This window comes from Thunnus thynnus, chromosome 19 (assembly GCF_963924715.1).
Source record: "Thunnus thynnus chromosome 19, fThuThy2.1, whole genome shotgun sequence".
Taxonomy (NCBI): Eukaryota; Metazoa; Chordata; class Actinopteri; order Scombriformes; family Scombridae; genus Thunnus; species Thunnus thynnus.
In genome coordinates this window covers 16,678,471-16,683,900 of record NC_089535.1, presented here as the reverse complement: position 1 = coordinate 16,683,900, position 5,430 = coordinate 16,678,471, and positions in this window count along the sequence as shown.

Here is a 5,430-nt window from a genome sequence, read left to right as displayed (position 1 = left end):
CACCGGTGTGTCCACACTTCTTTTGGTGTTTATTAAAGGGGTTAATCCAGTGATTTGGAATTGTACTTTCATGTACAGCATTGGGGGGGAATACAAGATGCAGATTTTTAAAATATGGTCAAAATGGGAGCAGCAAAGGTTGAGATATCCTGACTTTTAGTCTCTAGTAAGCATCAAGCTCCAGAAATGCTGGATCCTACATTTCCCATAATGCACCTGAATGGCATCTTTGGAATTCTAAACTTCCAGTTTGCAATGAAGGCTTTCTGTTTTAAAATTTTAAGTGTCCAGAGCAGGTTATATTTTCAAACTTTGTAAAAAAAGAAGACATCATACAACAGTTTTTACAACCTGAGAAGTACTGATCATGATCAATAAACTGAACTTAATGTGTAAATCAAGTGAGGTGGCCCTTTCAAGGTTTATTTGCATCTGTTCAGGAGGTTCTTAAAATCAGTATTTTGCTCCCAAAAGTAAGAAACTTGTTGAAGAGCCTGTATACTGAATCTCACACTTAAAAGTGAAAAGACAAAAATAAAACGCCTGCAGCAAACAGACATTAAAGTTAGCCAAATGTTAAACTTTTACTTTTTATTTTATGAACTTAAACAGTAAAAATTAAACAGTAATTGAGGCGTGTCAAAAAGTTTGGGCACCTTACAAAGTTACACAATAAAGTGAGTTAATTCCAGTGAATGAAACTCTTCTTCTCTTCTAAATCTTTCCCCAAAACCTGCATCTTCATCTGACTACAAGAACAGAATAGTGGCATTTTATTTTATAGTGCTCTCTGTAATATCCACAGAGCTGCCAAAAACTCAGTATATAGTAACCGGAATTTTTCACTTGTGGCTCTTACAAGCTTTAATTAACTTTCAAGAAGCTTCATTGGCTGAAAGGAATTTTAAATTTAAAATATGTAGTAAATAGTAGGCTCTTCTAAAGTGGTTTGAAATGAGCATGTATTCTTATTTTTTGTCACTATGACATCTCATTAGAGACAACTGTGCAAGGAAAGATAATGTCAAAACTGCACAAAATGTACAAAAAGTAATTCCTGAGTCAAGTCTGGTTTAAAAGGAAGAAATAATTTCTTACAAAACCACAGCCAATGGGTTGTTTTGAATCTATTGTTTGTTCTACTTTCAAATTAAATAAATTTGTTATATCTCATTTAAACCAGCCAGGATTGTGTGCATTTGAAATTGGAACCAATTTGTCTCGTGTAATTTTGTGGGAGAAATATTATGCTCTTAAAGAATTTGTAGAAACCAAATAACATTACCTAGCAGCCTTAATGTGGTATTTGAGGGTAATGCTATGAGCTGGCAATTTGCATAAATCAGTGTTCAGTCTTCTCCAGCAGATGGCGACACAGTACAAATATCTGAAAACACTCAGGGAAATCACAGTTATGAAAGGCCTGGTGTAGTTTTTGGACTCAAACACACCACAATTAATATGTTTTGACTTTATATATAGACATCACAGTCAACATTACGAACTCATCTTCCAGAATAACCATCTTTAAACATCACTGCTGTGTCTTTACAGCTAAATGTACCCGAACACAGACAAACCACAACTGTATAAAGTTCATATTTTTACATTGAGACTTTAGGAAGTTGCAGAATCAGAACAATAAAAGAAAGAAATCATTCCTTGATTGGGCAGTTAACTGAAATGAAAGGCATGCTCTCATCAAAGTGAGGTAATTGGTTCCTGCAGGCCACCGGGGAGAGATCTCGTGAGCATTCATGGGAAAATGGCTGCCTCAATGACAGACCAAAGACGCTGAGTCAAGAGTTTATAGAGATGCTGCTGCAGAACGGGGATACCATCCAGAAATGCTGAGTTCTTCTCTCTGCGCTTGTGTTGTACTCGTCTGTAGTGGATATGAAGGCTTTTGTCTGTCTGATCCACTTCAGTTGCTCAGTGATAACAGGTCTGTGGACAATAGGTGTATTAGAATGACAAATGTAGGATAAATGCTTGTGTACGAGCAGACACAGGAATGGAGGAAAGCATAAAGAAGGACGCTAAAATGAGCAGCCAGTTAAATGAAAAGACGCCATGAATACTGATCTCAATTTTGATGATTGTTTCCTATTGTGAAGTTCAACTGAGGTGCATTCTGTGCTCAAAGGAAAAGCTTCGACTCCAAATTTCAATATTTTGTTCTTGTAACTGCAAAGAGAAACTTTAAGAGACAGACAGACGGACAGCCTGACCTACTGACTGACTGGCCGTCTCACTGGCTGGATGGATGGATGAGGTGGAAGGTGGGGGGATGAGGAGCAGGACACTGGGTGGGATGGTTAGAGGGGGGTTGGGGTTGGGGAAGGTCGGTGAGGTCAAGGCAGGCAGGGTCCACCCCTCTTCACCTATTGGCCAGACCGGCCGACGAGTCCTCTGCAGCTTTGAAGCCCTGAAGTGGACAGAATTCCACCACGGCCATGGGGATTGTAGCATGTCATTTGTAGGAAATTCTGGCGAGATGGTCCTAAAAACGGAGAGGTTGGCCCACGCTTGGAATGCAGGGTTTTGTATTTAGAGGAGCTCAAAAGGTCCACTAGTATTGATCCTGAAATTAGGCAGGCAGGTGATAGGGAAGCTGCAATTAGCCATCACAACTGCTGCAGGAATGATCTATTCGGCTTAAATTTAGAGGGATAGGAACTCCACAATTAACAGTTTCAGAGCAAGATTTTTGATTTGCATTTTGGAGAGCATTTTTCTAATATTACGTGAAACTGAACATGAAATAAACAAACAAAAAAAAGAGCATTAATCCTGTGTGCTTTTGTTTTTTTTACTGTTTATTCCCATCAGCATAAAAGGTGGGTCAGTCAGTACAAATTTGTGCTGTGCAGCCAAACACAGTTAAAACCTGCATGTTATTATCTTAAATTTTAGTGGAGTTCCCAAAGTTGCTAAATATACCAAATATGGTGTAAATTTGGGGGAAAATTTGTATAAAATGATGCAAAAGATATCTAGAATATTTCCATTTTACAGAATGGTGCAGCCTCTTCTTTATGAATATTTCACTTTGAATAAACCTCATAAAACATCAACGAGGAGTCAGAATAAACCATTAGAGAATATATATGATTCAAATCATGATGCATTTGTTCGATCTTAAAGCTACATAAGAAAAAAAAAACGGGGAAAGTGTATGTTTAAGAGGTCGCCTGCACTTGCAGGATCCCGTACCTGCACAACACATTTTAACACATACAGTGATATTACATCTTATGAAAGTGGCAGACATTTATTCCCAGTGAAGGTATAACTGGGAAAAGCTCATAATAAATTTCAGAGTCAGTAGCACATGAAGTCAGCCAGTGCAGGTAATTTAAAATGTGCTGGTATTTACTGGCGGTGGCCCCTGCTCATGTTAATGGCAGAGAGGTTCCTTCCCCTTCTTCTTCTGCTCTCTTCCAACCAGGCATTCCAGGCTTGTTTAAATAAGGCCTGCCTGCCTGGGCGCGGGTGGATTCCCCTCTGGCCCTTTGCCCTTTGACCTAAAGTGCATTCCATATGTAAAGTGAGGAATTCCTCTGAAGTTCAGTTAATGGGGTTGACTTTTTTTTTTTTTTTTTCATCCTTTGGACTCTGCTCAGGCACTCGCCCGGTGGAAAGGGGGAAAAACAATCTCGGTGTACACTTCACCGGGGGGCTGTGAGTTATAGATGAGGTTTGTTGTTTATCGTCGGTGGTTAAAAATCAATGTCTCCCAACAGGAGATCAGCATTTGGAGCTTCAATAAACTTCTGCAGTGATCCTCTGGGATCATGACTAATTGATTTAATGGTGGATGTTGTGGAGTGGAAGTGTGTCGATTTGAGGAAGTGGAGTTTGTTCACTTCTTTTATTGGTTGCTGCTCGGGTCTTCTTTTTGGTGGAGGAATACAGTGACAAAAAATATCAGTTAAATTATCACTGCACACCGTGGTAAATACATATGAGTAGGACACGTGTAAACAAGATTGAAATCACAAGTTAGTATGTGCAGTTTAAAGATTAAACTAATGCAAAAAAAAAAGATTAAAAACAGAGGGATTAAAATTTAAACAATTTCCATAACTTGATTTTGTAAAAATACACATTTTAATCGTTGTATTTGTTACTTATTGTTAAACCACACTGCTGCATGTGTAAAAACAAAATTATAACAGTGAAATCAACCACTTTTCTTCCTTAAAATATTTTTCTGTCTCCTTCTTGGTGTCTTCCCACTTATATCAGAGCAGCTCCTTCCTTGTCAGTCCAGACTTAAAACTCACCTGTCCTCTCTGTCCTACAATATATAACTTACAGTAATCGTCCGGTTGGTTCAACACTTGTGTTTGTTTGAATCCCCTTTTTGCACTCTCTTGGTTTTGTTCTAAATGTTTTATCTATGCCATTTATTGAAAATTGTCTTTCATATAATGCACCAGTTGTACTGTTTGTTAGTTCCGCTGTTGTTTTAACTGTTTTTTTGTAAAGCGAATTGAGTTGTTGATGTGACTTTCTGGCCTCATTTAAACTCAGTATGTAGCAAAGTATTGAAGTGGCAACAATTTCCTGTGTCACAACCTACAAACTGAGTTTGCACATTTGAAAGGTGACAAAATACGGACATAACTGTCTAATCACCCTTTTTTACAGTTACTGTTACACCAAATAAGAAATTATTTCATGATTAATATGTTGTATGAGATATGTATGAACAATATTCCTGTTTTGTTTACCAAAACGTAATTCACAGACAAAGAAATGTACAGTATGTTATGTGTTAGTGTTGCTTAATATGTTTCAGGTTGAACCTCCTATGAACAAACTCTAATAAAACTTCAATAACAGAAATCAGAATAGACTAATGTGGGATTTGGGAGGAGTTGTGCTGCATAAAAGGTATAGTCAACACTAATCACAGATATAGAGCATATTCAAATCTATTGTAAATAACTATTTTTACAGCTCTGAGACTTTTGAAACATCTCATCAGTCCATAAGCAATTCTTGTAAAATTGGGAAAAGTCTTGAAGCATCAAAGCAACACTAATATTTTTTTGAGGTGTTAAAGATGTTACGCTTCAAGTCAAAGAAGTAAAGAAATGTCTCGTTTGGTGACTTCTTGTTTTACACATCCTCTGCTCCCTTAAATAACAAAACACGAACATTTTTCTAAGTCTCACAGGTAGAATCGAGAGCACATCCCAAAGCGCCCGAATGAAGATGTGGAGATGGATCATGGGACGAGGTTCCTCTGCTGTTGTGCTTTAGGAGCCCTGTGTACTGTTGGAGACGCAGTAAAAGACTGTGCCACCCACACAGCTGGAATGTCATGCATGCAGTCCATAGAATCTGTTTCAAGAGGGAGGCAGGAGGGGGGGGGGTGGGGGAGGGAGGGGGGGCTGGGGGGGGGAGGAGAGGAGGGGA